This window comes from Erinaceus europaeus, chromosome 1 (assembly GCF_950295315.1).
Source record: "Erinaceus europaeus chromosome 1, mEriEur2.1, whole genome shotgun sequence".
NCBI classification, from domain to species: domain Eukaryota; kingdom Metazoa; phylum Chordata; class Mammalia; order Eulipotyphla; family Erinaceidae; genus Erinaceus; species Erinaceus europaeus.
This window is the reverse complement of record NC_080162.1, coordinates 69,031,055-69,055,961: the sequence shown is the minus strand read 5'-3', so window position 1 is coordinate 69,055,961 and position 24,907 is coordinate 69,031,055. Positions and strand designations below refer to the sequence as shown.

Genomic DNA, 24,907 nt, shown 5'->3' with positions numbered 1-24,907 from the left:
TCATAAATTAAGTAAGAATACAGAGAGACAATGACTTAGGCAGAAAAAAATTGCAAACAAAACAAAACAGGAAATGGGGTTGAGGAAATCATCATCAAAATAAATAATCCATGAAGTTTAGGTCACTGGCTGGAAAGCAACCAGGCCAGCTAGAGAAAGAGTAGAGGGCCCTCAGGAGAAAGTGACCAGGAGGGCTGGGGAATTGCACACTATCCTGTCAGTTTGACATGTGGAAAATTATACTGAGAGTTTCTTGGAAGGCTAGGGTAGACTGAGAGGTAGTTACAAAGCAAAACAAGCAAATGCAAAAACAAGCCAAAACATTTAACTGCAGAAGAAGTGTCAAAGTGAAGAAAACAGAGCAAAAACAAACAAGCCAAAACATTAACTATAGAAGAAATAGCAAAGTAAAGCATTAACGACTTGGGATTTGGCACAGTGGATAAAACTTTGGACTCTCAAGCATAAAGTCCTATATTTGATCTCTGGTATCACATATGCCAGAATGCCCTGGTTTTCTCTTACTCTTTCTTTCTCATTAATAGATAAATCTCTGAAAAAAGAAAAGAAACATTCTTATGCAATAAATTCTGTAGCAATAATCAGTTTTGCATGGTTGTAATAATAGAAACACTGGATATAGATTTATTTTTTAAAAAAAACTAATTTAATTTTGAGGATGGGAGGAGATAAACTTTGGTATATGTTTGCCTGAGATTTAAGGTCGTGAGCACATATCATGTCTGAAAATGATAAACTTTTCATCTATACCATTAATAATTTGTCATAGAAAAGCTGTCAGAACCAGAAAGAACACTGCTTTGAAATATAGATTGTAAGGAATGAGAAGGAAGACATAGGAGGCAAAGAACTATCATTGTTAGACTTTCAGTGTCATCTATTTTTAAAATCTATAAGCACAAAAAGCTCTCATTTCTGAAGCTCTGAATTCCCAGGTTCAATCCCTAGCACCACTGCAAGCCAGAGCTGAGCAGTGCTCTGGTGTGAAAGTTAAAATTTTAAAAAAAAGTTGGGAGTCAGGCGGTAGCGCATCCGGTTAAGCACACATGGCGCAAAGCACAAGGACCGGGAAAGGATCCCAGTACAAGCCCCTGGCTCCCCACCTGCAGGGGAGTCGCTTCACAGGTGGTGAAGCAGGTCTGCAGGTGTCTCTCTTTCTCTCTCCCTCTCTGTCTTGCCCTCCTCTCCCCATTTCTCTTTGTCCTAGCTAACAACGACATCAGTAACAACAATAAAAAACAAGGGCAACAAAAGGGAAAATAAATAATATTTTTTTAAAAAAAGCTAAATGCATGCATTACTTTGAGAAACATAAAAATTAATTAAAATATAAATTTTAAGCAACTCTCCTTCTGTCACTGACACAGTTCAATATATGGTTGATTAATATGAAATTTTGTCCAGCATGTGGCAGATGACCTTGGTTGGCAGGCTCATTTATTTAACAAAATCCAGCTTCACTTGCACAGGGTATAATTAACTCGGACTCACTTTATTGGAAGTCATGCTGAAGACATTTATCATTTCCTTCTCCACCATGGAGATAGATTGAACTATGACTTGTGGTTGTTGAGGCTACATGCTCATTAAAAATGGAGTAGATGCCTGTAATATACAGTGTGGGAAATATAGTCAATAATGTATTAAGTTTGTATGGTGACAGATGGGAACTAGACTTATTGTGGCAATCTCCTTGCAATGTATACAAATGTCATACACCTGAAACTATTATAATCCTATATGTCAATTACACTGCAATTTAAAACATGGAGACACATATGACACTAAATTGAACTTTTTAATTGCTTTTGATTTAATGATGTACCTTTGCTATGTACTTAATCTTCAGCAAATATTTACCTTGCCAAACCGACAGATTTCAATTTCTAACTTGCGATAGCAAATAAAGCATTTTAAAACTTCTCCCTAGCCCTAAAGTGATCTTTGTTCAAAATTAGAATATTAAAAAAAAAAAAAAAGGAATGGCTGACACAGAACCAGGGAGATAACTCAGTCTGTTAGACCACAGATCTTGCAAGCCTCAGGTCTCAAGAGGCGACAGGTTCAATTCCTCGTACCATTTTGTTCCAACTGAGCAGTGCACTAGTCTCACACATACTCTATTTTATAAATAAATCTTTCTTAAAAATTAAAATAACTGACACATTGTCCTTTGTGAAGCACTTCTAACATTTTATAATTATAATTTGTCACTGACCATTCTTACTCTTCTCAACTTTGGTTTGTACAATTACTGGTACTTTTATTTTGGATATAGCTTAACATTTTTATCCTGCTATCTACATCATTCTACTAGAGATGAGTAGGTGCCTGGCTGTGTATAGGAGTGGAAGAAGGAATAAGTGAATTGATAGGTAGATGAGTAAGTGGTTGGATGGGTGGGTAGATAATGGATGAATACAGCCAGCTAACTAGTGAAGTTGATGTGAATTAACAGTGATGTGAACTATAATTTATTCATTTATATTTTTTTAAGAATTTATTTATTTATTTATTTGTTGATGAAAAAGATAGAAGAGGATAGAGAAAGAACCAGATATCACTCTGGGACATGTTCTGCCGGGGATTGAACTCGGAACCTCATGCTTGAGAATCCAATGCTTTATCCATTGCGCCACCAACCAGACCACTATGCTTTAATTTTTAACACTTCTTTCTCTGCTTAAAGTAGACAAAGTAATACTTGTTGACTGCAACTAAAGAATAAGAACATTCAACTTAGCTTCATGGTCTTCTTGTGAGAGTAAAAAGGCATTTAAAAGATGTCTGATGTGCTTTTTTTATATGCTTGGAATTTTTTCTGACCTTAGCAGTAGACCTGCTGTCATGAATAATAACATAGATACTTTTTGATTTGTTGGTTCATTCATTCATCCATTGAAATGAATATTTGCTGAATATGAAATGTATATTTGATTACTAGTCGAGACATGTCTCAGTTCCCTTGAGTAATGGGCCCAACCTAACTGAACATTAAAATCATCTGAGGATCTAGCTTTATAAACTTAGTTTTCATGCCATGTTTTAGATTTATTAAATATACTTCATGTGTATAGGTATTTTAAAAATTGAGAGTGTGTGTATTGATGGATCATTGGACTTGCATACGTGAAGTCCCAAGCTAAATCCCTGATACTGTATCTGTCCCAAGTTAAATCCCTGATACTGATACTGTGGCAAAATGATCTCAGATTCTCTCTCTCTCTCATTAACAAAGTTTTTTTCCAAAGTGAAAATTTAATATATTTTTTCACAAAATAAAATACACAAATGTTTTTTTGTTGTTGTTGTTGTTGTTATAACACAGATTTTCACATATGACGATAGAGAAAAATAGAAATATACATGAAAAACTTGTTGGGGATCGCTTCTCGGCCTTTTAGCTAAGATCAAGTGTAGTATCTGTTCTTATCAATTTAATATCTGACATGTCCTCTGTCTGAGGACAATATATTAAATGGATTTTTGGAGCGGGGAGTCAGAATAGGGGTTGGCTCCATCCACTCCATGCATCGACCTGGTTTTGCAGTACTTCCAGGAACGGTGCACCCCTTCCTGGGGTAAAAACAAACAACAACAAAAAACAACTGATTGGGTATATAGTTTTTGTTCAGTGTGTGTGTACTCACAAATGCATGATTTCATGACTCCAGGCTATTTTTCACTGAGAGAAGTAAAGGAAGTGAGAGAGGATGCCACAGTACCAGAGCTTCTTTGATAGCTATAATACTTCCCATGTGGTGCTGGGGCTCAGACCTGGGCCATAGGGGTGACAATGTGTGCACCCTACCCAGTGAGCTATCTCTTCTAGGACATGTGTATAATTTTTAGTCTTCTTTTATAAATTTCGAATGTATTTGAGGTTTTGCCACTCAGTGAAAAAAAAGATTTTTTTTGTCTCCTTGAATAATCAGTATAATTAAATATTTTTCTTTTTCCTTCTTCACAGCCTCCTACAAGTTACTATTACTTCCTAGTTTGTATATATATGACACTTGTTTAGTTTGCATGTGAAATAAATTTGAAGAGGACATTCACATAATTTCAAAATAACATTAAGGTAATCAATATTAGCAGTAATAACCTTGTGGATCACTCTTTGACTTATGGCTTACATAGCTTTCTGACTAAAATAAAATTTTACTTTCTTTTTTTTGGGAGTCAGGCGGTACTGATTGGGTTAAGCCCACGCGCAAAGCGAAGGACCAGCGGAAGGATCCCAGTTTGAGCCCCCGGCTCCCCACCTGCAGGGGAGTCGCTTCGTAAGCGGTGAAGTAGGTCTGCAGGTGTCTATCTTTCTCTCCTCCTCTCTGTCTTCCCCTCCTCTCTCCATTTCTCTCTGTCCTATCCAACAACGATGACAACAACAATATTTACAACAATAAAACAAGGGCAACAAAAGGGAATAAATTTTTAAAAAAACTTTAAAATTTTTTACTTTTTAAAAATATTTTACTTATTTATTTAATATGTGACTGAGAAAGATCAGAGTACTGCTCAGTCATATGTAGTGCCAGAGATTAAACCCAGGAACTCACACATGCAAAAATGTGCTTTACCTTTTGAGCCCCCTTCCCTACCAGTTAACTACTTTATTCAAAGTAAGTTATACAATATTTTTCATATATTCTCTTCAAAGAGAATGAATATAATGAGAGAGTAAAAAAAAAAAAACTAAAAGAGTATTTGATTCAGAAATCTTGGTGTGTAGGACAGTGACTACTCCATTAATACTACAATGCTAAGACCATAAAAACAGCGGACATGAGCTGAGTTAGGATGGTAATATTAGAAATTATTTGAAAAGTAAATGGAGATAATTGATGATACAGAGAGAAAATGACATCTGTAAAACTTGAAGCAGGACTATCCTTTATAAATTGAACTAGGAAAACTTGGAAACTGAATGATTCTGTATTACTACAGAATGAAACTTTTAAAAACAAAATATAGGGTAACCATAGTCTACACTTTAAAGATGATCGCATGAGATTTTGGAGCAAAGTCTAGAATTGAAATGTTTTTAAAAGGTAACTGGGCAATGCTGGTGGACTAAAAAGATTGATGTCAACAAAAGAATAGAAAACTTGGAAATTTGATGTAGCTTATTCCTCTGACTTCAGATAAAATCTCCACAAATCAGTCAATGTAGTATAAATATTGTCCATTTTAAGAATTGTTAGAGTATGAGTTTTGACTATGAGGACAATAAGGCTGTGGCATTTAAATCCCTGTGTCGGTCTGGCCAGTTGAGAGACTGAAGTCTTAATTTCCTTGATATTTCCTGAGTGGTCTTTGGTTGGCATTTATTTTCTCCTGAAACTTAGAAAGCATTATTACAGTGGCTTCCTGCTTGCATTGCTACCGTTGAGAATTCAACAATTAGCTTAGTCATAACTGCTGTTGAGACAGCAACAGTCAACTTAGTCGTCATTCGTTTTTAGGTAAACTGTCTTTTCTTTTTGGGTTGTTTTAGAGTCTGTATTTTCTTTTTTTTTGCCTTTGAGAATCTTTAATTATTTTTTATGATCTTCTTCGTAATCGCTATTGTTTATCCTGTTTGTAAAACATTTTGACTGCTAAATTTGAGGGCTTGCATTCTTTCTTTCTTTCTTTCTTTTTTTTTTTTTGAGGGCTTGCATTCTATACAGTTCTTGGAAATTCTTATCCATTAACTCACTGTACATTGTCTTTCCCTCATTCTTTTTGTTTTCTATTTCTGAAATTCCAGCTAGATGCATGGTAAGCCATTTCACTGTCTTAAACATCTCTTAATTTTTGTTAGGTTTTTTATTAGTGATTTATTAATGATTAACAAGATTGTAGGATAAGAGGGGTGCAATTCTATATAATACCCACCACCAGAGTTCTGTATAGCTCACCCCTCCATTGGAAGCTTTCCTATTCTTTTTTTTTTTTTTTTTTTTTTTTTTTGCCTCCAGAGTTATGGCTGGGCCTTGGTGGTACCTGCATTACAAATCCACTACTACTAGAAGCCATTTTATCCCATTTTTTTTGTTGCTATTATTGTTATTGTTGGATAGGACTGAGGAGAAGTCCAGAGCAGAGGGAAGACAGAGAGGAGGAGAAACAGACAGACACTGCAAACCTGCTTCACCGCTTGTGAAACGACCCCCTCCTGCAGTTGGGGAGCCTGGGGCTTGAACCAGGATCCTTACCTGGTCAGTGTGCTTTGAGCCATGTACCCTTGACCTGCTGCGCTACTGCCTAGCCCCCTTTCCTATTCTTTATCTCTCTGGGATGATGGACCCAGGGTCATGATGGGGTGCAGAATGTGGGAGGTCTGGCTTCTGTAATTGCTTCTCCACTGGACGTGGGTGTTGACAGTTGATCCACACCCTCAGCCTGTTTCTACTTTCCCTAGTGGGGCAGGGCTCTGGGGAGGTGGGGTTACAGGACACATTAGTGAGGTCATCTACCCAGGGAAGTCAGATTGGTGTCACTGTAGCACCTGCAACTTGGTGGCTGAAAAGCACTAAGATGTAAAGCAGAACAAATTGTTTAATAACCAGAAACTTAAAGGTTAGAATAAAGCAGAGGCAATTAAGGATTTTCATGTAGGAAGAAGCTAGGAAGTCTATATTAGGTATATTCCAATGGGCCCATGACTTCAGTAGGTTTTGCCTGAGCCTGATAGCTAACATTCCGGTGGGTTAAAAGTATTATCTGGGAGGGAGTCGGGCGGTAGCGCAGCGGGTTAAGCGCACAAGGAGCAAAGCACAAGGATCTGCGTAAGGACCCCGGTGGAAGACCCGGCTCCCCACCTGCAGGGGAGTCGCTTCACAAGTGGTGAAGCAGGTCTGCAGGTATCTCTCTTTCTCTCCCCCTCTCTGTCTTCCCCATCTCTCTCCATTTCTTTCTGTCCTATCCAACAACAATAACTACAATAACAAAACAAGGGCAGCAAAAGGGAATAAATAAATATAAAAAAAAAATTTTAAGTATTATCTGATGGTGTCCAAGTTGAGAATAGAACTGCAAAGCTGATGGAAGTAACCAGTGATGATAGAGAGAGGGATCTATTAGAGGTCTAGGATCATCATATATGTGGGAATCCCAGGATTCCCTGACTTAGGGCCCTGGATGATGGAGTGACCTGATAGTGACCAAAAGAGCCATCACTAAAGTGTGTCAGTCTCTTGCCCTTATCCTTGCTTTATCTAACAAATATAACAAATATAGACTTAGAGTGATTGAATGAAGTGGAGTAGGGGGTAGGAGAGGAGGGTATCTAGGCTTAAGTAGAAAATATTTGATTAAGTACTTTTTGTTTTTTCTTCACTTTTATCACTCATGCTAAATTCTGAGTAGTACTTTCAGATAGAATCTTGCAATTCTTTTTCTTTTTTAATTTTTTTTCTTTTTAGATTTATTTTTATTTATGTATTATTGGATAGAGACAGAAATTGAGAGCGGAAGGGAGATAGAGAGGGAAAGAGACAGCTGCAGTTCTGCTTCGCCACTCGTGAAACTTTCCTAGGTGGGGACCGGGGGCTTGAACCCCAGTCCTTGTGCAGTGTAACGTATGTGCTTAACTAGGTGTGCCACCACCTGGCCCGTTCTTTTTCCAACACTATCTAATCTTCTGTTTTACCCATCTACTGGGGTATATATCAGCAAATTCCTATTAGTGTATCATTATTCTAACCTTTCTTTTTCTAACTTACCTATTAATTTATAGACTCTTGTGTTTCTTTTTTTTAAATTTTTTTATTAATAAAAAGGAAACACTGACAAAAACCATAGGACAAGAGGGATACAACTTCACAAAATTCCTACCACCAGAACTCCATATCCCATCCCCTTCCCTGATAGCTTTCCTATTCTTTATCCCTCTGGAAGTATGGACCCAGGGTCATTATGGGGTTCAAAAGGTGGAAGGTCTGGCTTCTGTAATTGCTTCCCCACTGAACATGGGCATTGACAGGTCGATCCATACTCCTAGCCTACCTCTCTCTTTCTCTAGTGGGGAAGGACTCTGGGGAAGCAGAGCTCCAGGACACATTGGTGGGGCTGTCTGTCCAGGGAAGTCTGGTTGACATCATGCTAGCATCTGGAACCTGGTGGTTGAAAAGAGAGTTAACATACAAAGCCAAACAAATTGTTGAACAATCATGGTCCTAAAGACTGGAATAGTGCAGATGAAGAATTGGGGGGGGGGGAGGGTCCTCCATTCTGTAGATAGCTATTAGGCATATTTTAGTTATATTCCAAAGGGCCTGTGGCTGTACTCGTTGTTTGCTTTTTTTCCCCTGAGCCTGAAATCTGATATGTAGGTGAATCCAAGTTATTGTCTGGGGAGATGATGTCATGGCTGAAAAAAGGACCAGAAAGCTGGATCAGGGAAGAGAGTAGCCCCCAAATATGGGAAGATGCATAAATATGTTGACTGTAAACCCTATTGATTTGATGTAATCTGGGGCCCATATTCAGCTTGGGAGCCTATGTGACATCTGCATCTCTATAGATCTATCTGAGCTCACTTTCTGTGGTCATGAGTAGGAATGTTCCAAGCTGCCCCAATTTCAGGACCCATCTTCCTCAGGTGGAAGATAGAGTATGTTTTCTAGCCTCCCTTTGGAGGATGGAACATTCTCTGCTGTTGTTGATCCACGTTGAGGGTAACGTCCTATGGGACCCCTCAAAGGGGTCTATTGTATTGTTCCTGATAGAAATGACCGGTAACAATGGAGAGAGGAATTTATTCGAGGTCTAAGCCCATCATGTCTGTTTGGGAATCTCAGGACTTCCCGACTAGGGCCCCATATGATGGGATAGCCTGATAGTGACAAAAGAGTCAAATAAATAAAGTCCCTCTCTATCTCTCTTTTCCTCTCAATTTCTGGCTGTCTCTACCCAATATATAAATAACAATAATAATAAAAAATTATTAAAGAGAGCAAAAGTTTATTTCCATATTTGCATTCACCTCCAGCCCTTACTCATTCATATTAGAAACATTTCCAACACAAATATATACCTTAAACCCTTCATCTCCCATCTTTTCTATCACTCACACCCTTGATACTGGTCTTTAGGGAATATGTTGGGGGACAGCTGGAGGTCTCCATCCATTTTTCACTTCCCTGCTGCCTAAAAGCCTGGCCATATCTACAGGCTGTATCACTTTAGGCTATTTTAAGATTTTGTCTGGGACTTGTATCTAGTCTCTCTGAATTTTTTTTTTTTTTTTTTTTTTTTTTGTGCTTTCTGAGGTTATTTATTCCAGAGGGCTTGGAGGTGGGGGAGTCCTTCATAACCAGCTTTAAGCAGAGGGCAAGTGGGAGGGGAAAGAAAATAAGACTGAGATTTAGGTCCAGTGGAGCTTGGGACTGGCTGACCAGGTAGAGCACAACATTGTGCAACGACTCACGTTCAATCCCCTAACCTTGACCTGCTGTGAAAAACTTTTTTTTTTTTTTTTTTTTTACCAGTACACTGTTCAGCTTGTGGTATGGGAGATTGAACCTGGGACTTCAGAGCCTTAGGCATGAGAGTCTGTTTGCACAACCATTATTTTATCTACCAACATGAAAAACTTCATAAATGATGAAGTAGTGCTGTAGTATCTCTTTGTTGCTCCCTATCTCTCAGTTTCTTGCCCTCTATTAAAAAAGAAAAGAAGGGGGAGTCGGGCTGTAGCACAACGGGTTAAGCGCAGGTGGCGCAAAGCACAAGGACCGGCATAAGGATCCCGGTTCGAACCCCGGCTCCCCACCTGCAGGGGAGTCACTTCACAGGCAGTGAAGCAGGTCTTCAGGTGTCTATCTTTCTCTCCTCCTCTCTGTCTTCCCCTCCTCTCTCCATTTCTCTCTGTCCTATCCAACAATGACAACAACAATAATAACTACAACAATAAAACAACAAGGGCAACAAAAGGGAATAAATAAATAAAATAAATATTTAAAAAAATTAAAAAAAAAAAAAAGAAAAGAAGGGGAGTTGGGTGGTAGTGCAGTGGGTTAAGCTCAGGTGGCACAAAGAGCAAGGACCGGTGTAAGGATCCTCGTTCAAGCCCCCAGCTCCCCACTTGCAGGGAAGTCCATTCACAAGCAGTGAAGCAGATCTGTATGTGTCTGTCTTTATCTCTATCTTCCCCTCCTCTTTTTTTTTCTTTTTTAACGCAACCTGTTTCTACTTCTTCAGTATTAGCCTAGACTTTTCCTTGAAGCTCTCTGTACTATACTCGGATTTATATTAACCCATTAACTTTCAAAAACCACCTCCTTCAGGCTCCCTGAAGTTTTAGTCATTTCCATCTCACCCACACACTTGATGCTGGTCTTCTTTAGGGAATATGTTGGGGGACAGCTGGAGGGCTCCATCACTTGCGCTTTGTGTTTGACACTCCCACACACTGAGGGACCTGCTGTTTCCACCCACACTGGGATCATCTTTGCTTTGCAGAGCGTGCACTTGGGACCCCTCTATAGTCATAGTCCTGCTGCTGTGAGATGGGTAATGTTCAGGATGATTCATCCCATCAGCTCCGATGCCAAGATGGGGCAGTAGTTATTGGTAAAGTTGGTGTTCTTTCCAGCCAAGAAAATGCATGTCTGTCCTCTTTTTTTCTTATGATGCCGGGAGCCAGCCCCGGTCACAGTTACTAGGGTATGCCCTGAAGGGGAGGGGAGTCAGCGATGAAGAAATGAAGTGAGTGGCATATCAGCTGCTTTAGGTGTAGGATAGAAGCGTCTCTGCCTCTGTCTACAGAGCTTTATTTAAATACTTTTTGCCTGGATACAGTTGACATCATGTATAATTGTTTTCATTAACATCAAGGATACAGTGGTCCGGGAGGTGTCACAGTGGATGAAGTGTTGGATTCTCAAGCATGAGGTCCTGAGTTCAGTCTCCAGCAGCACATGTACTGGAGTGATGTCTGGTTCTTTCTGTCTCTCCTCCTGTCTTCATGAATAAATAAATAAAATCTTTTTTTAAAAAAAATCTTAAAATTATAAAAAAAATCAAGTATACAGTTGACATCATGTAAGACTGTTTTTATTAACATTAAAAATAACTCTAGACGCTATTATCATTATAGACATGTTCTCCTTGAAAGTTTTTGAGACAGCCTACCCTCCCCTGGTTATTGACCATCTGTGTGGCCTTGGTGTGGCCAAGATAACTTCAAACATTATTCCGTTTGTTTCAGCTGTCTGTGTTGGGTAGCATATCTTTTCTGGAGCTCAGTCTAATAGCTTTTTTTCTTAACCCATTCTTGGATAGGTCTAACTAAATAACACTTTTCTAATATCTAGCAAACTGTCTACCTAAAGAAATCTTCTGTTGTAAAGTAAGCACACACCATGAGGGCTCTCTTCTAGCTAACCTATGAATATATGAGAGTTCACTAACTTTTGCCTGTATGAAAGCTCACTAACTTTTACTCATTAACCCTTACACATAGCTATTTAACTACACAACCTCTATATTCATCATAGATACCTATAAAGGAAGGCAAGGGTGAGGGAAAACAATAGAGCCTTTTTATGACTAGGTGAAGACCACAGTCTGTCACTCATACCTGTAAGTCTGGCTTTTGGTCTGAGTCCAGCTGATTGAGAAGCTCTAGTGATAAGTAGCTCCTTTTCTGAAAGCCTTTCAGTGGGTACAGCAGCTTCTGCTCGTAGGCCATGTTTAGTCTTGTCACACTCACTGCCATAATTGCTATCACTGTGTACTTCCCCTGGGGATCTCTTTCTATTGTCCCTAGGTAATATTTGTGTATTTGTAATATAGCCAATAAGTCCTCAAATTATCAGTGTGATTAAAAACAAATAGCTTTGGTTTAGTCTAGGACTTCCTGCTCTGCAGTAGGTTCCAGTCTGTTCGGACTTTGTCTGGCAACAGACGTGATGTCAACTCCACCATTGCACAAAAAGGATGAATAGTTTCAGTTCGGTCCTGGCTAGCTTGGGCTTTGTCTTACAGCAGCCATGACATCACGTCACCTCCACCATTATGATATGCCTGCCTAGTGCATAAGCAGAAGCACTTATGTTCATTTTGTAAACTCCCAGATGTTAAATAGCAAATACCTCGATGCTTATGTGTAAGAACTCTGTTATTGATACTTCTCTTCTCATAAAGCAGCTTTTGTTTATTGAGTGCTTACAAGGTGCTAGGCTTTATGCTACTAAGCACTGCTCAGCTCTGGTTTATGGTGGTGAGGGGGACTGAACCAAGGATTTTAAAGCCTTAGGCATAATAGTCTCTTTGCATAACCACTATGCTGTCTCCTCTGCCCATGTCATTTAATTCTTTTTTTTAAGTTATTTTATTTTATTGCCACCAGGGTTATCACTAGAATTCAGTGCCAGTGCTGCAAATCCACTGCTCCTGGTGACCATTTTTTCCAATTTTTTCTACTATATATATTATTTATTTATTTTAATGAAAGATACAGAAAGAAGGGAGAGAGACCAGAGCACTGCTTAGCTCTGGTGTATGGTGGTGCTGGGGATTGAACCTGAGACCTTGGAGTCCCAGGCATGAAAGTCTCTTTGCATAACCATTATGCTGTCTCCCCAACCCTCATTTAATTCTTACAACCCCCTGAGATGGAAATTTCGATTATCCACATTTTACGCATGAGGATATGCAAATTGATAGATGTTAAATGACTTACTCCCCGTCATATGACATTTAAATGGTTCTTCTAGGGCTCAGGCATAACCCTATGACCAAACTCTACACTCCAAAGCCAGAATGGGAACATTGAGATTTCTGGTCTATAACTATGAGGTTTTATTTTTACTTCTTCCCCAGAAGCTGGAATGTAAATTCATGTAATTCTGTCCTTTAAGGGTACATACTTTAAAGTCTTTATACATCAAAACCAGGCTGCTTGCCATTCCCCAGGATTGACTGGGACATTCTTTTGTGAGAATGGCTTTCAGAGCCAACCTATGAAACATGAAGTAGAACAGTTTTGTTTTGGAGATAAACTTTGTGTCTTTTTTTTTTACAATGCTATCATGCTTGTTTATTTACATTATTTATCATATTTCATTCCTAATGCTTCTTGACAGTTTTCTGATAGTTATTCTATCCCTGGATAGAGATTTGCTACCAGTGGAAACATTCAGAGGAAGCCTTTAGAGGAAGTAAAGACTTTCTAAAGAGATTTTTAACACATCTCAGTAATGTTAGCATTTTTAAAATAAGAACTTGGGGTGATTGCTTTGAAAGGGAAACACTAAGTTATATACTTACATGCTGCTGTATTTGTGTACAGTTCAACCTGTGACCTCCTAAATTTGCTTAACTTTGATTTGATGTGGTGTGACATCTGTTTCCACAAATATGCATATTACAAAAATTTCTGCTGTGTATGGAAAAATACTAGACTTCCTGATCTGTTACAGTCTCAAAGTTGTTTCTGCTGATGTCAACACTGCAACTGGCTGTTTTGTTAGGAATCCTGTTCTGTTCCTCTTTAAAATGTAAACCTGGGAAATATTGACTTGTAGATTTGGACAGATTGTGAGTAGGCTCCCATGCCTCTTCAAGAAGGAATCAAGTTTCTGCCTCCCCAGCAAAGAGAAATGATCCTTGGATAATTTTGTCTTTAGCAGCAGTCAAGCATCACTGTTAAACTGGTTATTTTTCTTTAACAGTGAAGGCTAAGGTTAATGCTTCAAACATCATCATAATTAGCTGCTCATGTTTATTTAACTCTGCTGAAGTAAAAAGTCATATTCAAAATAGCAGTGTTGCCATAGCAACCCAGCTCCACATCATTAGCTTTTCCTTTCTGCTCACAAATGTTCCCTTACTATCTAGGCCAGAGTATGAAACAAATCTGCTGGAACCTTCCATGTAAAATAAAATGCAAAGAAAAACAATTTAAATGATTGCTTCAAGTGTTACTAGGAAGCTCCTGAAGAAGGTGTCTCTTTTGTTCTCTCTTCATTGTCCCTCTTCAAGGTGCCTGGTACAGAAGGCCCAGAAGGTTCAGAGAGCAGTGCCTCAGAACTTGCTATAGGATTCCAACCCAGAAAGTATAGAAGGGCTGAACCAGATAATTCCTGTGTCTTTCTAGCTATAAAGGAGTGTCACCTTCAGATCCTTTAACTTGGTTATAAGTTATCAAAATGCAAAACCAAGCTGTTATAAATTAGGCCTCAGGCTAAGCTTCAGTCAGCCTCACAGTAAGAAGAGAATTGCTACGCATTCTTATGATCTAAGCCTGTGGTTCCTAAACTTTTATTAGTATCATCAGAATTATTTAGAGACTCTCCAACTCCCCTACCTGATTCGTTATCAACATATGAAACTGTCATTGGTCCTCATTATGACAAACAGTAATCCTGTGAAACTCATAATAACGAAAATAAATTGATGATCAGACCAGTATTTTTTGGTGTTCTAATGCCAACTCCTTTCTTTGGGTAGTTTTGAAAACTTACTGCTTATCTCAGTTTTCTTGTATGGGAAATGAGACTTGGTAAGCTGGATGTTCTCCTTACCCCTGTATTCAGCTTAGTGTGTGACTTTTTCATCAAATGGAGCAGAGACACAGAATCACTTGTTGACATTGATAAGCTGATACTCTAAGGGTTGTTTTGCTTAAAAAGTTTTGTCATTAAAACAGAAACTAAATAAGTTTCTCATAAAGTCTTATTTTTACCCTTACATTATTTTTTCCCTTCAAAATAGAATAGTCAAAGTTATTGTCAACTTCTACTTCTCCTCCTCCACCACTACTACGTCCACCTCCACCTCCACCTCCTCCTCTTCCCCCTTCTTTTAAACAAGCATGGCTTACCTGCTTTTTTTTTTTTTTAATTAGGTTACAAGATTGTAGGATTACAGGGTATAGTTCCACACCACACCCACCACCCAAGTGCCGTCTTCCCACCCTCCCCACCCCCTGCAAAGATAATCACCAAAGTTTTCATAAATCTCAGAAACAGTCGCTTACTTTTGTTTTGTTTTTGCAAGTTCATGGGTACCAGTTCTCTAGACTCTACAAATAAGAGAAATCAGTTGTCTTTCATCTCGTTGCTTATTTCACTAAGCATAATCACCTCCCATTTCATCCATTTTATCCCAGAGGACACAATATCATCCTTTCTGACTGCTGAGGAATATTCAATGGAATATATGTCTCATAGCTTCTTTAGCCAGTCATTTGTCGATGGCCACTTAGGGTGCTTCCACTCTTTGGCCACTGTGAGTAATGCAGCTATGAGTATGGTGGTACATATGTCCTTTTGGATAAGCATTTGTGTGTCTTTTGAATAAATGCCTAAGAGTGGTATTGCCAGGTGATATAGTAGTTTCATTTTTATTTGTTTTGTCTTCCAAAAGGGCTGCACCAGTTTGCATTCCCACTAGCATTAGATGTTTTCTTTTCTTCTTTGTATTTCATTTTGTATTCCATTTAAAAAGGAGCTAGAAAAGAGACCTAACCCAATAAACAAAATGGTAAATTAATAGACAGGTGGGGAAAAAAAAACAGTTGATAGGATAGGAAGCCAAATGACTAGTAAGTGTATGAAAACCAACTCATCCATACAAGTAATCAGGGAATTGTGGACCCCAATTAGGAGAAAACATTTGGAAAAAAATCAAATCAAATCAAACGATGTCAGGGTGTGAAAAAACTGTGGAGAAATGAGAGAACTCAGACTCAGTTAGTGTTAATGTAAATGTTAGCACCGCTTTGGAAAGCAATTTGGCAGGAACAGGTACAACTGAAAATTCACATTCTCATAGCATCAGTGATTTCATTTCTGGATGTATTTCTAAAGAAAGTTTCACAGTGGCATACAAGGAAGTGCATTCTAGGAACTCAGGGAAGCCTTGTCTGTGATAATGAAAAATTGGGCACGACTTAGATATTCATCAGCAAGAGAATGAATGACAAATAATTTAGTAATTCCTATCTTAGATACCATCAGATACTATAAAGCAGACTTATATCAACAATGGGTAAAAGTAAAAAAAAAAAAAAAATCAACAGATCTGTGTATAATTATGTTCATAGCAGTACAATTTGTAATAGCCAAAACCTGGATGCCACCTAACTGTCCAACAACAGATGAGTGGCTGAGTAAGTTGTGGTCTATATACACAATGGAATACTACTCAGATATTAAGAATGATGAATTCACCTTCATCACCTCGACTTGGATGGAGCTTGAAGGAATCATGTTAAGTGAGAGAAGCCAGAAAAAAGAAGGATGAATATGAGATGGTCTCACTCACGGACAGAAGTTAAGAAATAATAACAAGGGAAGTAGCACACCTGGTTAAGCACTCACATTACAGTGTGCAAGGACCCAGGTTCAAGTTCCTGATCCCCACCTGCAGGGGGAGAGCTTCATGAATAGTGAAGCAGGGCTGCAGGTGTCTCTCTTCCTATCTGTCTTCCCATCCTCTCTCAATTTCTTTCTGTCTCTATCCAATAATAAATAAATTTAAAAAGAAAAGAAATAATAACAAAAGGGAAACATGAAGTAGAATTTGGACTGGGTTTGGTGTATTCCACCAAAGTAAAGGACTCTGGGGGAAAGGGGCTGTGCTTCTTGGGTCCTGTTGCATGATAGTGGAAGAAGACCTAGGCTGGGAGTGAGAGTGTTTGCAGAAAACTGAGAAATTTTACACATGTACCAGTAGCTATATTTACTGTAAACCACTAATCCCCCAATACAAATATATATTTTAAAGACAAAGTTTTATATGTTGAAAATAGTGATTACTGTACATAAAGCAACATAATATTGCTGATGATGATAGAAAAATGGCTGTAGGGGAGATAGAATAGAGGTTATGAAAAGAGATTCTCATGCCTGAGGCTCTAAAGTTCCAGAGTCAATGCTCTGAACTACCAAAAGCTGGAGCTGAGCAGTGCTTTTGGGGAAAAGAAAGAAGGAAGAGAAGGAGAGAGGAGAGGAGGGAGGGAGGAAACAAAAATGGCTGGAGCAAATCACTTTCTGTGTGGAAACAGTCACCTTTAATTGAAATGTTTAATTTCGTCATATGAAAAAAGACCCAAAATAATTATGATATTATGTTCATGTCATTTTTGGAATGTTGCAAACTTGAACATTCTAGTTCCCTACAATTTTCAGAACATTTTAATTTCTTAAGAAGAGCATCAAATGCAAAGCTGAAAGTAAGCTAGTTTACTAATCAGACAATAGAGATTGGTTTTATTAATTGCCCTAGCTACCTAATTTTATGTAAGCTCCTTGTCAATTGCATGTCTTTGCTTCCCCCTCCAACCTCTCACCTCCCTACCCCCAGGCATTTTATTGCTCAACAGTTGCTTTTTAGAGGACCCTGTCCTCTGCCTACTGCATCTGTTTTTCATCAGGATGGAGGTGACAGCATATGCCACTTCCCCTCTGGGTGATTCATCCGGTGTTAGCTTTCAGATGTAAACAATTACAAGCTGAGAGTGGTTTTAAAAGCACCTGGCCAGACCATTTGTCCTTTTGAAGTGTTCATTTGGATTAAGTGTCTGGACACACACACACCACCTCCCCTTTTCCTTTGATTGTGGCTTTTATCCTTGAAAGGAAGAGTTGCAAAATTTTATATGTATGAACCAGCAATTTTAAATATATGAACCAGCCACATTGCTGTTAGACAAAAGGAAGCTTAAGCATATTGATTTTTCTGTCATTAATTTTATGTTTTTAATAAGATAGATTATGTGCTTAGAGCTCCAACTGTTATCACTGCACTTCAGGGAAGATCAGATAAAACCAGAGGTAGAATCAAAGAGAGTTGCTGGTGGGCTTGTGTGAATTAAGGCTCTTTACTTGCAGGATGGTAGCCCCAAAGTTCTTGGACAGCAAGGGGTTAAGAGAAATGCCACTTGTGAAAAAGAGGGTAAAGAAAGGGACTATTGTCTTGGAATGTAGTAGATCAGAAGGTTTAGCAAAAAAAAAAAAAAACACAAGTCTGTAGACATCTTGTTATTGAGCCTATAGATTGGAATTCTTTGTGCATAAAACCTCAGTCCTTCAGGACACAGGATTCTGTAGCAGGAATGTCTCAATGTTGACCCAGATACATCTGCCTAACATCTTAAGGCTCCAATGATATGTATAATATCATGATACATGCATATATCCAATCCATTGTATAATACAAGGCCCTTCAAAAGTAGGAGAAGCTGCTATTAACAATTCAGACAGCAGACCAGTGTTATTCTGGGCCAAGCTTCCAGTCATCCCAGTGAGTATTGGTTATGCTCATAATAATGTGGTTTTTTGTTTTGTTTTGTTTTTTGCCTCCAGGGTTATTGCTGGGGCTTGGTGCCTGCACCACAAATCCACTACTCCTGGAGGCTATTTTTCCCCCTTTTGTTGCCCTTGTTTTATTGTTGTGGTTATTATTATTGATGTTGTTGTTGTTGGATAGGACAGAGAGAAATGTAGAGGAGGGGAAGACAGAGGGGGAGAGAAAGAGAGACACCTGCAGACCTGCTTTACCACCTGTGAAGCGACCCCCCCCTCCCCGCAGGTGGGGAGCCAGGTACTGGAACCTCGAACCAGGACCCTTACGCCCATTCATGCACTTCACGCCATGTGCGCTTAACCTGTTGTGCTACTGCCCAACACCCATTTTCCTGAATTCTCTGTCAAGTACTCAAGCCCTCCACAGCATAACCTAGTCTTTCCTCTTTGCCCTTTAAAGTGTACCTTCACAACAATAATCCTATAAACCAACATTTCCTCAATAAAGCAGTACTAACATTGGAGACACAAAGCAAAACAAACAAACCTCAGAGCCAGGTGCTGGCACATCTGGTTGAAAGTCCGTATTATAGTACACAAAGACCTAGGTTCAAGCCCCTGGTGCCCACCTGCAGGGCAGAAGCTTCACAAATGATGAATGAGTACTGCAGGTCTCTCTCTCTCCCTCTCTACTTCCCCCCTTCTCTCTCAATTTATCTGTCTCTATCCAAAATAAAATATTTTTTAAAAATCCTCTTTGCCCCTACCCAGTTGTCCCACACTTCCTGATGTGCAGTCACATTCCACATCTTCCCCTGCAGGCAGAATGTCTTTCCTCTGCCTCATCTCTGAAATTGACTCCTCTTTGCAGGCTTGGCATTACCTGCTCATTCTAGCTTTGTCTCAAGTTTTGCCTCCTGTGCCTTGGCCATCTCTCACAGGGCCAAGTCCTCTGCTTGGGATAGTTGATGGTCCATAGTTAATTGGGTTGAAGGTTGGGACAGCTGAGCCACATAGAAAACTGATCTTGGATTCGTTATAGGAATGGTCTCCAGGGACAGCTGGCAGAGACAAGACAGCATAGTGCTGACTAATCAGGTATAGGTATAGACAGCTAGCCCTTCTCAAACCAGAAGGGTACATAATTACAACACATCTTCATCCTGGTTGCCTTCAGATTGCCATCTGATCATCAGGAACCTCAAAATAAACTATACCTTCAGGAATATATCTGTGGAGGCAAAAAAATTTCTTAAATTACATCTGCAGAGACTATTTAGATTAGAGTCAGTTCAAGCCCCTGGTCCCCACCTGCAGGGGGAAAGTCCTGAATGGTGAATCAGGACTGCAGGTGTCTTCCTGTCTCTTTCCCTCTCTGTCTCCCACTCCCATTTCAGTTTCTGTCTGTCTTTATCTAATAAAATGAAAAAATGAGTAGGAAAAAATGAGTCAGTAGAGAGCTCACCTGGCAGAGGACATACTGACCATATGTGAGGACCCAAGCTCAAGCCCCCAGCACTACATGGGAGCACCATGCACAGCACCAGAGGAAACTCCCTCAATGGTGGAGCAATGCTGTTATGACTCTTCTTTCTTTCTCTTTCTCCCTGTCTCTTTCTATTGGGAACTAAAAAAAAGGGAGTGGGGGTGGGGGACACCCAGCAGAAACAGTGGGATCACATAGGGGTCAGACTCCAGGGGTTAAATAAATATCTAGATGAGCAGCGGCTAACTATTAGAAATACGAGTCACAAATATCATTTAAAATAGTCTGATAACTACATTATATAATAAAAGGGCTGAAGAAGTAGCTTAACTGCAAATAGATTAACTCAGAGACTTGTCTGATGTTCCCAGTTCTGTCTGCAGTGCCACACTTACCTGAGTGCCTCGGCTTCTCTGTCTCTTCAGTGTCTCCTATGTATTTGATAAAGTTTTAAAAAGGTCATAAAAAGGAACTACTGAGGGGGTCGGACTGTAGCACAGCAGGTTAAGCGCAGGTGGCGCAAAGCGCAAGGACGGCGTAAGGATTCCGGTTCGAGTCCCCGGCTCCCCACCTGCAGGGGAGTCGCTCCACAGGCAGTGAAGCAGGTCCACAGATGTCTTTCTTTCCCCCTCTCTGCCTTCCCCTCCTCTGTCAATTTCTCTCTGCCCTATCCAACAATGAAGATATCAATAATAACTACAACAATAAAAAAAGAGTTGAACAAGGAAGTACTAATTTTTTATTAGTGATTTAATAATGATCAACAAGATTGTAGGATAAGAGCAGTATAAGTCCACATAATTCCCACCACCAGATTTCCGTATCCCATCCTTTCCATTGGAAGCTTCCCTATTCTTGTTTAAATTTCCCTTGATATTTATTGAAAATATCTTAAAGTATCTTTTTGGAAATAGAATATAAATTATAAGTATGTTTGAAAAATTAATCTGAGGTCACTGACATTCTTTAAAATATTTCCATTGTTTTTCTTCTTAGTTTTAAGAAGTTTTTTTTTTTTAAATATTTTATTTATGAGAAAGACAGGAGGAGAGATACATGTACTGGTACTTGTGCTGCCAGGGACCGAACTCAGAACCTCATGCTTGAGAATCCAATGCTTAATCCACTGCATACCTCCCGGACCACAAGAAGTTGTTTTTGTTTGTTTGTTTGGTGACGCTTATGATTGTAGCAACAACAAAGATATGGTAGCTTTTTAAAAATATATATATATATATTTCTTTATTTACTATTAGAGAAATTGAGAAGGGAGGAGGACGTAAAGAGGAGGAAGAGACAGACACCTGCAGCCCTGCTTCACCACTCATGAAGCTTTGCCCCTGCATGTGGGGACCAGATGTTTGAACCCTAGTACTTGCACACCATCGTGTGTGTTTAACCAGGTGCACCACTGCACCACTGGCCTGGTCCCGGTATGGTAGCTTTTTTTTTTTTTTTGCCTCCAGTGTTATGACTGGGCCTCGGTGCCTGAACTACGAATTTACTGCTCCTGGAGGCCATTTTTCCCATTTTGTTGCCCGTGTTGTTAAGCTTGTTGTAGTTGTTATTGTTATTGTTGTCATAGCTGTTGTTGTTGTTGGATAGGACAGAGAGAAATCGAGAGAGGAGGAGAGAAAGATAGACACCTGCAGACCTATATCACTGCTTGCAAAGCCCTGCAGGCAGGGAGCCTGGGACTCAAACCGGGATTCTTAGCCAGCCCTTGTGCTTTGCACCGTGTGCGCTTAACCCTCTGCGCTGCCACTCAGCTCCCAATGATAGTAGCTTTTTTTAAAAAAAAATTTATTTATTCCCTTTTGTTGCCCTTGTTTTACTGTTGTAGTTATTACTGTTGTTATTGATGTCGTTGTTGGATAGGACAGCGGGAAATGGAGAGAGGAGAGGAAGACAGAGAGGGGGAGAGAAAGACAGACACCTGCAGACCTGCTTCGTGACTCCCCTGCAGGTGGGGAGCCGGGGTTCGAACCGGGAACCTTACTGCGGTCCTTCAGCTTGAGCCACCTGCGCTTAACCCGCTGCGCTACCGCCCGACTCCCTTTGCTTTGTATCTTAATGCTTTTCAGCCATGAAGTTGCAGGTGCTACTGTGATGCCAACCTGACTTCCCTGGGCAGATGACCTCACTAATGTGTCCTGGAACCACACCTCTCCAGAGCCCTGCCCCACAGGTTGGGGGTATAGATCAACCTGTCAATGCCCATGTCCAGTAGAGAAGCCAGACCTCCCACCTTCTGCACCCCATAAAGATCTTTGGTTCATACTCCCAGAGAGTTAAGGAATAGGGAAGCTTCCAATGGAGGGGATGGGATGTGGAACTCTGGTGGTGAGAATTGTGTGGAGTTGTAATAACAATAATAACTACAACAACAATAAAAAACAAGGACAACAAAAGGAAAAATAAATAAATATAAAAAAATTTTTTTAAAAGATTGCTTAATAATCAGGAACCTAAAAATAAGAATATAGCAGGTGAGAGTTGGGGTCTTCATGTTGGAAGAAGCTAGGAAGTCTATTTTAGACACATTTCAAGGGGCCCATGACTTTACTAATATTTTCCTGAAGCCAACAAGCAAAGATGCAGACAACATTCTTCTGACAGTTGTGAATAATGCAGCTATGAACATAAGGGTACATAGGTCTTTTCTAATTAGTATTTGAGTGCCCATTGGATAGATGTGAGGCATTGCTGGATCATAAGGTACTTGATTTTTCATTTATGGATTCTCCATACAGTCTTAATAAGGAAGTCTGTTTTGCATTCTTTCATTATGTCTTTGAAAATGAAACTTGACTGGGGAAGTGGCTTAAGCTGGTAATGCAGAGGAGTTGCATGCAGGCGTGCAGTCCCTGGTGCTTCATGCACCACAGTTGCGCTCTGTTTTTTTTTTTTTTTTCTGTCATATCAAACTCTCGCATAAAATAAGTAAAACCTTTCTTTTTTTTTACATTTTTCAAATTTATTTTTAAAAGGAGACATTAACAAAACCATAGGATAAGACGGATACAACTCCACAGAATTCCAACCACCAGCTCTCCATATCCCATCCCCTCAACTGATAGCTTTCCTATTCTTTATCCCTCTGGGAGTATGGACCCAGGGTCATTGTGGGTTGCAGAAGGTGGAAGGTCTGGCTTCTGTAATTGCTTCCCCGCTGAACATGGGTGTTGACAGGTCGATCCAGACTCCCAGCCTGCCTCTCTCTTTCCCTAGTAGGTTGGGGCTCTAGGGAAGCAGAGCTCCAGGACACATTGGTGGGGTCATCAGTCCAGGGAAGTCTGGTCGGCATCATGCTAGCATCTGGAACCTGGTGGTTGAAAAGAGAGTTAACATACAAAGCCAAACAAACTGTTGATCATGGACCTAAAGGCTGGAATAGTGCAGATGAAGAACTGGGGGGGGGGTCCTCCATTCTATAGATAGCTAGTAGGCATATTTTAGTTATATTCCAAAGGGCCTGTGGCTATACTAGGTTTTTTTTTTTTTTTTTTTTTTTTCCCTGAGCCTGAAATCTGATATGCAAGTGGATCCAAGTTATTGTCTGGGGAGATAGTGTCATGGCTGGAAAAGGGACAGAAAGCTGGATCAGGGAAAAGAGTAGCTCCCTAATATGGGAAAAGGTTATAAATATTGTTGACTGTAAACCCCATCGATTTGATTTGGTCTGAGGCCCATATTCAGCTTAGAAGCCTATGTGACCTCTGCTTCCCTATAGATCTGAGCTCATATTCTGTGGTCATGAGTATGAACATTCCAAGCTGCCCTAATATCGACGCATCTTCCTCAGGTATAGCATAGAGTATGTTGTCCATGCTCCCTTCAGAGGATGGAACGTTCTCCTCCGTTGTTGATCCAAGTTGAGGCCAAGGTCCTCTGGGGGGTCCACAAAGGGGTCTATTTTGTTGTTCCTGATAGAGATGACCAGTAACACTGGAGAGAGGGATTTTTTTCAAGGTCTAGGCCCATCATGTCTGTTTGGGAATCTCAGGACTCCCCAAATAAGGCCCCAGCTGATGGGGTGGCCTGATAGTGACTAAGGACTCATCATTAAAGTATGCCAGTCTCTTGCCCTTGTTCAGCTTTTTCAGTCCTTGCTTTGCTAAGGCTAGCTTTGGAGTGAGTGAGAGAACTGTAATAGAAAGTAGATGAGGAGGGTATCTAAGTCTAATTAGATACTATTTCATTTGAAATTTATACTGACTCACTGCAGACTATTGTGCACTTTTGCTTTCAGGTATATATTTTGCCCTAGATTATGGATACATGTGAACATATAGTCTATCTCAGGGGACCTGGTCTATATCTAGGTTTTGGGACTTTGTTACTAAGTGAACCATATGGAATGGAATTAGAAAATACTATGAAAGGAAAGGGCTCACCCAAGTAATGAAGCTGAAGGGTTGACATTCCACACCTGAAGTCTCTGGACACAGTCTGAAGTGAAGCATGCTGAGGTGGTACTCATTGCATTGATTAGGTTGGGATGGGCAGATGCAATATTATTTGGTATGAACTGAGAAAAGCATGCAGGAAAGTGCACCCCACCCTAGAGGTTCCAGGACTGGGGGAAATATAGGCTCTATAGGGGAAATGTGAGGTTTCTGCTGTCTTAGGGTTCAAGAAGACAATAGATAGTTATTGTTATAATTACATTATTTGTTAATTGGGTTAACTTTGAAAAATCCCTTTGTTAGGATTTGCTGTATCATACCCAACATCACCATAATTTATGTCCTTTGACATAATTTGTATATAGCTGTGCCACCAGTTGCCTCTGTTCTCCCTGGTCTAGGCTTTTGAGAGAGTCAACATATCAAAGACTCAGTCTATGTATTAAAAAGACTCAGTCTATGCCTTAAAGTTTGAGACATACAATCAATTTTCCCCTCTCATATTAATTAAATAGTGATTTATATGACTACAAATTAATAGGAGTGCACATAAACACCATTCCCACCACTAAAAGACTGTGTCCCATCTCATCATCCTTCCCTCCACCCTCCCCGCCACCCCAGAAAGCCGAACTTCACCCAGGGTTTTTATTTTGGTGCCCTACTCCATAAAACCTTTTAAAGAGAGAAAGTGAAACTTATTCAATAAAACGAAACACTAAATTTTTTTTCTAGACCCTAGAGGCACA

At 39.8% G+C, this 24,907-nt stretch overlaps 1 protein-coding gene and 1 non-coding gene across 6 annotated transcripts in view; both read left to right on the top strand.

Moving 5' to 3' along the window:
* The window catches only part of SHLD1 (shieldin complex subunit 1), a 92,524-nt gene that overhangs the window by 61,290 nt on the left and 6,327 nt on the right, over window positions 1–24,907 (top strand). The window lies entirely within an intron of this gene.
* On the top strand, window positions 3,406–3,596 carry LOC132542565 (U2 spliceosomal RNA). Its single transcript, XR_009553564.1, has one exon. It is a non-coding gene; the product is annotated as a U2 spliceosomal RNA (small nuclear RNA).